The sequence below is a fragment of the Neopsephotus bourkii genome, unplaced genomic scaffold, assembly GCF_033783945.1.
Source record: "Neopsephotus bourkii isolate Nb327-2 ecotype Australia unplaced genomic scaffold, CSIRO-AGI_Nbou_v1 NB_234, whole genome shotgun sequence".
Classification (NCBI taxonomy): domain Eukaryota; kingdom Metazoa; phylum Chordata; class Aves; order Psittaciformes; family Psittacidae; genus Neopsephotus; species Neopsephotus bourkii.
In genome coordinates, this window is record NW_026900744.1 from 12,024,581 (window position 1) to 12,033,882 (window position 9,302).

Consider the following 9,302-nt stretch of genomic DNA (forward strand, 5'->3'; position numbering starts at 1 on the left):
TTTTTCACTGCAGCAGTGAATATGGCACTAAGTAAATTGTATCATCCCTGTCTATGATACATTTGTCCTTACTTTGTCCATTACAAAATGAAAATATGAGATATCTATGCAGTAAGATGTTATTATATGAAATGTATTCATGTAATAACTTTTAAGGAGTGATTAATTTAAACAATTACTCAAATAGTCTAATCAATTATTGTACATTTTCTCAAGTTTTCTTGAGTATGTTTTGTACTTATTTTTATATTTCACATCTGGTTCCGTAGAAGGTAAAAGACAGGTTTGTTTTTCTCTCTTCTGATTTGAGTTGGTGATATTGCCTTAAGACACTACTTTACTAAAGAACATGTGATGAAATACCTGACAGAGAACAGTAAACTTGCTGTATTTTAGGATATCTTGAAAGATTGGTGGTATAAATATTGTTACTCAAATCAGTTGAAGTGCAATAAGGTTTTGTTTTAATCCACTTTAGAAATTTTCCATGTGTAATTCTTTCATGAAGGGAGAAAGAACTAGCTGAAAGCATCTCATCCCATGAGGACACCACAGATCCTACCCTTCAGGTATTTTCTGATCTGGATTTTGTGGGGTAAATTATAAAATCAGCTGCTTTTACAAATGAGTACTCATGAATCTTTGGTTTTTCTAACTACCCTAAGTGAAGCTCTAAATTAGATGAGTCAAAGGAAAGGAAGCATTTCTGCACAAATTTACAGCAATTAAATGGACTCCATAAAACTAATAATCTTGAAAATTAAAGAGAATGTTGCAAAAAGCAGGAACTTGAGAAAATGGGGATTGCTTGGGTTTTTTGGGGGGGTTTTGTTTTCTTTTTTTTTGTATATATATATCTCCATGATTTCAGGGGGTTAAATAATTTGACACAGTTTTCTATAATCAAGTTTCCTCACTGCTTGCATCAAAGGTTCTACAGTTACTTCATATTTTCAGTCACTCAGAATTCTGTCATTTATTCTAAGAAAAATTTCAGTTAGCAGTAGGAGCTGGAAAAAAAACAACATCTTGTCATTACTTGGCAGTGAAAAAAAAAAGAAAAAACACTCAGGAATAGTAATGCACCAAGCAGCATGAGTTTAGTACTTTAGTGTTAATGTGGTTTTGCAATGAGAGCTGAGAATTTAATTTGGGCTTTACTACAGTGCTGCATCATTAACTTCCAAACACCTCTGGAGCTTTTCCGTTTCTCTGTCTTCACTGTTAGATCTTAAATTAGACTGCATTAGCCTTTAATTCAGGTGCAGTATCTACCTCAGTCTTATGCAGATTTTCTACTTCTCTTCCTTTAGATAACTACCTTGTTTCTCCTCCTCTCTTCTTCCTGAGTTTTTTTTTCTTTCTGAATATTTGACATAAAATCATCTGTACTAATCCTTACTTTGACATTTAAAAACTAAGAATTAACAAAAGATTGCAGGAAGATTGTATTCAACAGCTACGTGTGTAACAGAGATGGTTAACAGGGACCAGAAATGCAATTATGCAAAGTTTTAAATTATTTTTTCATTCTACTGTGAAAAAAATGTTAAACCTTAAAAAGCTTTCAACAAACTGTAATTTTGCAAGTATCTCTTTTCTGCTCAGAGAGGTTTGTTTTTCATTTTATCTTCTCCTCAACCAGTGGACTAGACCAGTGAATGCCCCATCCCTGGAAATTTTCAAAGCTGGGTTGTATAGGGCCTGATAAAACTTTCAGTGAGAAAGCCTGCCAAAATAGACACAGCTCCATGCCATGAGATATTTAGTTTCAATGAAATGGAATTTTCTACTGACAAACTTTCTGACCAGCCTCGTCGAATGATCACAGCTCTGACAGATCTCGTTTATGTGGGAAGATTTAAGAAAGTGTATGTGTCATATGTGCATTCACCTCAGTAACTTCTTGTTCTTGTAGCAGCAATATCTTATTCTCTCACCAGGCTCTACATCATTATCTGCAAGGAAAGCTAGGTGTCAATGACAAACTCAAATCAATAAAGGGCTGAAGTACCTGTAATGGTGCCAGAGGTAATGTTTCAATTAGTCTTTCTGAATTAAATGTCTGCTTCATTTCCAGGAAGACCAGATAGATATGTAATGGACGTGTTTTGCACTATTAAAATACGATGAGAAAAATACTGCTTCTCTAATTTGGATTATAGACCTGTAGGAGGAATTAGGTAGGAGGAATGCCACCATGAACCTGCTGGGAAAAAGCAGAGAAAAGTGCAATCCCTTTTTATTATGTTTCGCAACCAAGTAGAAGAGCAAAGAGGAATATTGTGCCTGCCCTGGACTATCAGCACAAGCACAAAAATTAGCTGCTGATTCAGCCTAAAAATAATCACTGGCCCTTGCAACATGTGGATTTGTGATATTGCAGGAAGACCTATCCAGCTGAGCTCCTTTTGAGGTCTGGAATATTTGTAGTGGCCTTCTAGCACCAAAGTCAGATGGAGAGTGAATGTTGCTCAAAACTACTGGACACATCCAAGTTCAAGACAGTGATTGCAAAAGCCTGGTTGCCTCAGGGAGAATAAGAGACTTGTGCTTCCTTCTCCAAACACAGGGCACAGGCACCCGCTGCCTTTCTCTCCTAAGATCTCTTTTGTAATAGTCAAGCAATTGTCATCTGGCTTTATATAACGGTGAAGCTTTCTAACAGAACTGCTGATAATGCTGTTATTACTTGACAATTTCTTCCATTGCGAACAAGGGAATGCAATGATTGTTTGCCTGATACTTGATTTTGGTTTTGCCAATATGGAGCTCTCCCTTGCCAATAACCAAGAAAGCATCTGATTAACTCTTTTTTTCTGTACTGTTAAATGTATTTGAGTCTCTCTGCTCTCCTACTAGGCCAACAGGCAGGAGGGCTACTCATTACTTCATTCATTGTTTAGTAACAAAACAGCTGTAGGAGTTCAAATGAATGGCTAAGAAGCAGAAATACTGCCACGCTGCTCCAGAACAGCACCTTTTGCAACTTGTCATAGCAAAATATGCATGTATGCTGCCTGTAAGCCTCATACTTAAATTACCACTGTGTAATTTAGTTCTATTGGCTGCTGGAGCTCAGTAATTCAACACAACTCATTGCAAAGTTGCTAGAAAGGAGAGGAAACTGGGTCTGAAATTTTAGAATTTATCTGTAATTTCTTACTGATTCGTAATGAAAATTGTCCATTAATATTAAAAAAGTTTTCATTTACTAAAATTTTCAGAGCTTTATTCTTTGAGGTCCTCTGTACTTCTAAAGAAGTCACAAAGAATTTAAGTGGTACAGGCATCCCTTAAGGTCTGTCAGCATCTCATTGCTTGGGGCCTAAAACCAGTATAAACAGGGCAAAATTACTCCCTTCTCAGCTATTTATATAAAAAAAAAAAAAAAAAGCAGGAAAAGTATTTTATATAATATGAAAAGTGCATTCAGCAAGCACATTTGAGGTTGTAAGAACACTTAGGCAGAATATTCTTACTTAAAATTAGTTTCTCTGATAAAGCTGTATGAAAAAGATGCCAAAGTCCAGCATGCTACTGACTGATTGGGGGGAGCTTGCAGAATACACACAGACATTTGTTGAGAGGATTATTTTGTGTAAAGCATTTTCATGGACAATAAACTTTATTAAGGATGAAATCTATACCAAGGTTTCCTTTCAAGACTGTACTTCTAGAGGAACAACTCTGGGCCATCATATTTTCTACCTGACAATCTCTGGGACTTTGTCAAAAGTAAGTAATTTTCTAAGACCACAAATGATCAGTAGGAAAAAAAATACAACAGAAAGCAGGCATCAGTTTTATTACTTATGCCTACTTAGAACTTACTAGCATGTTAAATAGTCAGCAACTACCCATCTGTGTCTTCACAGGACACAGATTTTTGATCTCTTTTTGTATATACAACTGATAGAAATATCTAATGAATAATTCATTAAAAACACCTACAGCACACGGAAGATTTGGAAATGAAAGCAATAAATTGGTGCCTGAAACTCATTAAGTCTCAGCATCCAATGATGAAGGAGAAAATTTGTCTTCCTCAAAAAATGACAACTGTATGTACAACATAAGTTTGAATTAAACTCTGTCCTAAAAGAGCTTCAGACTCAGCATTAGGCCAGTCACATTTCTTCATGTTTGTGAAATGAATCTGGCCATAATCACCCATAGAAAACTCAGCTGTGATATAGTTCCACTGTAGTTATAAAGCAATAGATATGTCCTTCCGAAGAGCATATAAGCTCTAACTCTCAGAAATAACAATGTTATCACCATTTGATGAGGGAAGGCCAACAGATTTTAACAATAACCAAAGAAAAATATTATCATGGAATTATAGAATGGTTTGGGTTGGAAGGGACCTTACAGTTCACCTAGTTCCAACCCCACTGCAGGGACACCTTCCACTGCAAGTTGCTCCAAGACCCACTAGACCTGGCCTTGAACACTGCCAGGGATGGGGCAGCCACAGCTTCTCTGAGCAACCTGTGCCAGTGTCTCACCACCCTCACAGGGAACAGTTTTTTCCTAATAGCTAATCTAACTCTCCCCTTTTTCACTTTAAAGGCATTCCTCCTTGCCCTGTCACTGCTTGCTCTTGAAAAAAGTCACTCTCCAGCATTCTTTAGTCATTGGAATGGTACTCCAAGGTCTCCATGAAACCTTTTCTTCTCCAGGTTGAACAACCCCAGCTCTCTCAAACTGTCTTCTTAGGAAAGGTGCCCTAAAACCCAAGTGAATGAACTGTTTCAACAGACCTAATTGAAAACCAAGAAAACATTAAGAAGCATGAATGCAGTACAGTACAGTACTTAAGAATTTGTGTTATTTCAATCCTCCAAAACCCAATAAACTTCCAAGATGTCTGCTTTTTGTGGAAACAAAAACTCCCATCATATCTCATCATACGCATGCAAATGCATGACAGAAAAAAAAATATTGACATTTAAGTACCAAGGATACAAAAATCGTATAGTCAGAAAGGAGAATTTGGTGGTTTGACAGCTTTAAATGCAATTTGATCTTCCAAAAGCTCTAAATATACACAGTTCCTCATATTACATTAAACCAAAACCAGTGTAACATGCTCCCTCCATACGTCCAAAAATATTGAGACTTATCTCTTGTGAGTGGTATCCAAAATCAGCAAGAGAACATGAATTACTTCTTTCATTGGGTCTACAATTGCAAACAGAGCATACAATTATTCTAATGAAATGCATGAAGGGATAATTTTTTTTTTTTTTTGGCTCCTTGTATGTTGTCCATAAAGATTTATCTCCTTGCTTGTACATTTTTGTGCACTGTACAATATAATGACTAGAACATACAGAATCACAGAAAATGGGGCTGGCTAGAACAACATTTAGTCCATTTTCTCATAGGAAGCAGCGCTAACTATCTGCAGCTGTGGGCAGATGGTAGTCTATTATGTTCTCACAGAACTTCAGCAACTGAATCTCCACAACCCTCCCATAAAATTTATTACAGGACATCACAGCTCTCACACAGCTAAAAGAATGTGCTTTTAATATCAAAATGTAGCAAGAAAAGATTGCAGTTTAAGCCATATGTTTGTACTTTCTTCACAAAAAACAGGGAAGGAAGATAATTTCCTTTCCCTTTGAAGTCTGTTGTTTTCCTTCCAGAGTAAATACACAGAAGAAAGTTACAGAATATTAATGATCTCATGGTCCCTCTAAGGACATTGAAACAACCGAGGTAGCTCTGGCTAAATTAGTTACTGAACTTCCTCTAATTAAAAATTGTTCATAAGAAATGCCTCCTAACAACACAAGGAAAGATTGACGTGCCTGGTGAAAAACTGTGCTTGCACCTTCAGTGTTTGATACCAAAGTAAAGTTAGATGAACATTTAAAAGACCTCACAAAAGCTAAACCAAAAGTATATCTGCAGATATAATACAGTGTTTTCTTATATTTATTGATCCCAGTGATCCAAGAAAGATTTCCTTACATCATGGTTAAAAAAGTTCTCCTTTTCCCCACTGACAGCCCTGTAGTAAATGATTTGCACCTACTGTAGGCTAAGCCTCATGCTTTCTTTTAAACCCATTTTCTATCTGACTGTTCCTAGCACAATTTCTCTAGGAATTACTGATTATGCCTGTGGTCAGCATTGTTGTGTCCATTAGCAGGAAAGGGTAGGGGGCAATGTGGGAAAGGGAAGACTAAATCTTTTCTTTAGTTTAAGTTGTGGAAGAGGTGATACGGTTCAAGTGTCTGGGTTTTTAAGTACAGCAAATGCCACTGAACACTCCAAATTAAAAGCAGTATAAAGGCTCAGCTCCTACAAAAAAATAGGAATCCACTCTCAAAATCATTGCTCAAACTAAAATGAGGATAGAGTACTATGGCATTGGAAATGCAGTCAATAGCCATTACCATGGTGCAAACAGTAAAATCTTTAAAATCTTATTTTTCCTTATTCCTGGTACAAGTATAGCCAGAACCATAACAGTTGCACAGGTTTGCAGAAGGAAGAAATATCTGAGTCATAGCTTCTTAAGAACATACAGAATAAGATAATGAGGAGTTCCTATCAGCAACAGAGGAATTCATACAAAAGACTGAGTTTTAGCCATTATTTTTTTTTACTAGACTAATGCTATAATACATTGACACACTGAGAAATCAAGGAGACTCCAGCTGAAAAACAGTGATTGGGCATAAATGGCAAGTCAGTGCTTTGAAATGTTGCACAGAATGCAACTACATGTTTATTTAAAAACTTGAAAGGTGGTTGATAATTCTTATTTACAGAGAACTGATGTGTATATTTGACTGTTCTAACTTTATATTTATTGGATAAAAGTTTAAAAATTAAATAAAGATTAAACTGAATGGAGGTGCTGGTTTCCTTGTAGTAGTCAACAGACATATTTATTAAGGCTGGAAGCACACACTCTTTTAGAGAATATGCTCGTATCCTTAACATTTAAAAAAATTATTTATGGACAATTTACATGAAGAATAGTTTCAGTTATCCTGTGTTCGCAGTCAGTTAAGCCAAGTGCTGTATAAATGACAACTAACTGAGAAAAGCTCATTTTTTTTCTTTAGCTATTCAGTTATCCATCTAATACACTATAAAAGACATCTAATAGGAGAGGGGGAAAAAAGCTATCACATTTATAAATTGTTTTTCTTCTTTAATTTCAGGAGAATTTCAATTTTTCTGGATGTCTAAGACTGACATCTTTTAGGCTTGTACTAGTGGTGAAATATGTATCATTAGATGTAAGAAGGCAAAAATATATAGGGGAAAAAACCAGCAAGCACCAGAATATTCTTGTCTACTTTCTAAGTTCAATTTCTCTGATACTATTTTACAATGTATTTTCTCCCGAAGGAGGGCTTTAACAGTGTGTGATGATTTTACTCTTGAGCAACACAGCACTGTCACAACAGAGATTCCTTCATTTGTTCTGACTGAACAAATCACAATTTAGGATTATTACCCATATCAACTAGAGAAAACAGGTTTGCAAGAGCATTATCAGCACAAAGGTAAGTTTCCTGCTATCCCATTTACCTGATTCCTCCCTCAGCAAAGAGAGAGGATTTTTTTGCCAGAAATTTCTTTTCATACAAATTATTTGATCAAAGAGTATCATTCTTGTAAATTCTCTGTATAAATATGCATACTAAATGTTTTTATTAACAGTTCAGGTGAAAAAATAGAGTAGAAGTTCTCAATTTCCGATATTATACTACTGAAATAGTTCAGCTATTGGAGATGAGTTAGTAACAGAACACAGATCAATTTCTTCCTGAATTATTTCCATTTAAACACACTATCATCTTCAGGCAAAGTAGATGTCAAATTAAAATAGTGACTTTCCTGAAAGTTACTGGTTACCAGCTCTGTTCAGGATCTTCCCTAGTTACTAGTGAACAGAAATTCCCAGTTTATTGCAGAAATTAGATATTAATGCTAATAGAAACTTACCCTTGAAAGAGAATATATATTTTCTAAAAATCTTTCTCTTCTTCTGAGAAGAATACGATGAAAATATGAGATCTAATAAAGGACTTTTCCACAGAAGAGACATGGAAAAATACAGTTTTCTGTGCAGCAACAAATTTCCAAAAGTTGTCATTGCAGGAAAACATTACAACAGTTGATGTTTCCTTTTCAACCAGTTTAAGCAATAAGTTAAGAAAAATGTTTTGAAATATATTGCAAACTTGTATATACATTTTATTCTTTTTCTTGATTGTTCAGCAAGTAACAAGATACTAAAAATGACACATCAGAGTAATTTAATAACAGTGTTGGAATGGATGATTTAGACTGTGATATACTGAACATATTATGTATTTCAGATAAACCTTGATACAAAAAGATGTTCCTGTTAGTGCAGCAGCAACTTTTTGTTGTTTAAAAAACATATATTTTGACTCAGGATATCCTATTAGACCATTAAGTCATAGTATGCACCATTAATTACATACTGTAAATAAACCATCAAGTTATAGAATACAAAAAAAAAAACCCTCTATTTTAAACCACAACATATGCATAGCTACGTAACCATGGTAGTTTCATTAAAAAAAAGATATATTTTAGCAAGATCTTTCATCTGATCTGAAATAATTTACTTAGCAGCAAGAATCTGTGGAAAATGCCATTCTGAGAAGTGTCTGTCATTCCTATGCATAAGTGATCTACAGTACCTGGGGAGTTTTATATGACAGATTTCAACATAGCTTAGGGCACTACCTTGCAGAGCTGCTACTCTATGTTTTGGTTTAGACATATCATAAAGTATACAAAAATGCATTTGTAACTTTTAGGTTTCTTGATAAAGAGAGAACCTTTCAACTTTATTAAATCATACACTTCTATGTTAACAAGATTTACAGGCATTATGCTCTGGGCATAGAAAATACTTTGAAGTCAACAGGAGTAATTTCATTGACTAAGTGGGATTGGGTCACAAGCTGGACAAAATAAATGGACCTTGAATTCAACATGTTTTTTTGTTGTTGGGTGGGTTTTTTTTTATTAGCTCTTTAGGTAGGTTTTGCTTATTATATTTCAAGGTGTGTGTGCTGAAAAGACAAAATCAGAGTATTTTTTTACTCATTTGCTTGTGTCCATCATTTCATCTTGACTCTCCTCTTGGGCTTCCATTCTTCAAGGTTTCATTGGGATTTGTATTGCTACATGATTGCTATATTATTAGGAGTGTTTTGTATTGTTTTGTTGTGTTTTTTTTTAATTTGCTTTTCAATCATAGGATTTTATGATGGAAGAGTTGCAAATAG

General features: G+C 35.1%; 1 long non-coding RNA gene across 1 annotated transcript; it reads left to right on the forward strand.

Annotated features, from left to right (window-relative positions):
• Positions 1-476: 476 nt before the first annotated feature.
• Positions 477-2,489, forward strand: LOC133207654 (uncharacterized). Its single transcript, XR_009724110.1, has 3 exons — positions 477-569; positions 1,944-2,031; positions 2,387-2,489. It is a non-coding gene; the product is annotated as an uncharacterized LOC133207654 (long non-coding RNA).
• Positions 2,490-9,302: the final 6,813 nt, after the last annotated feature.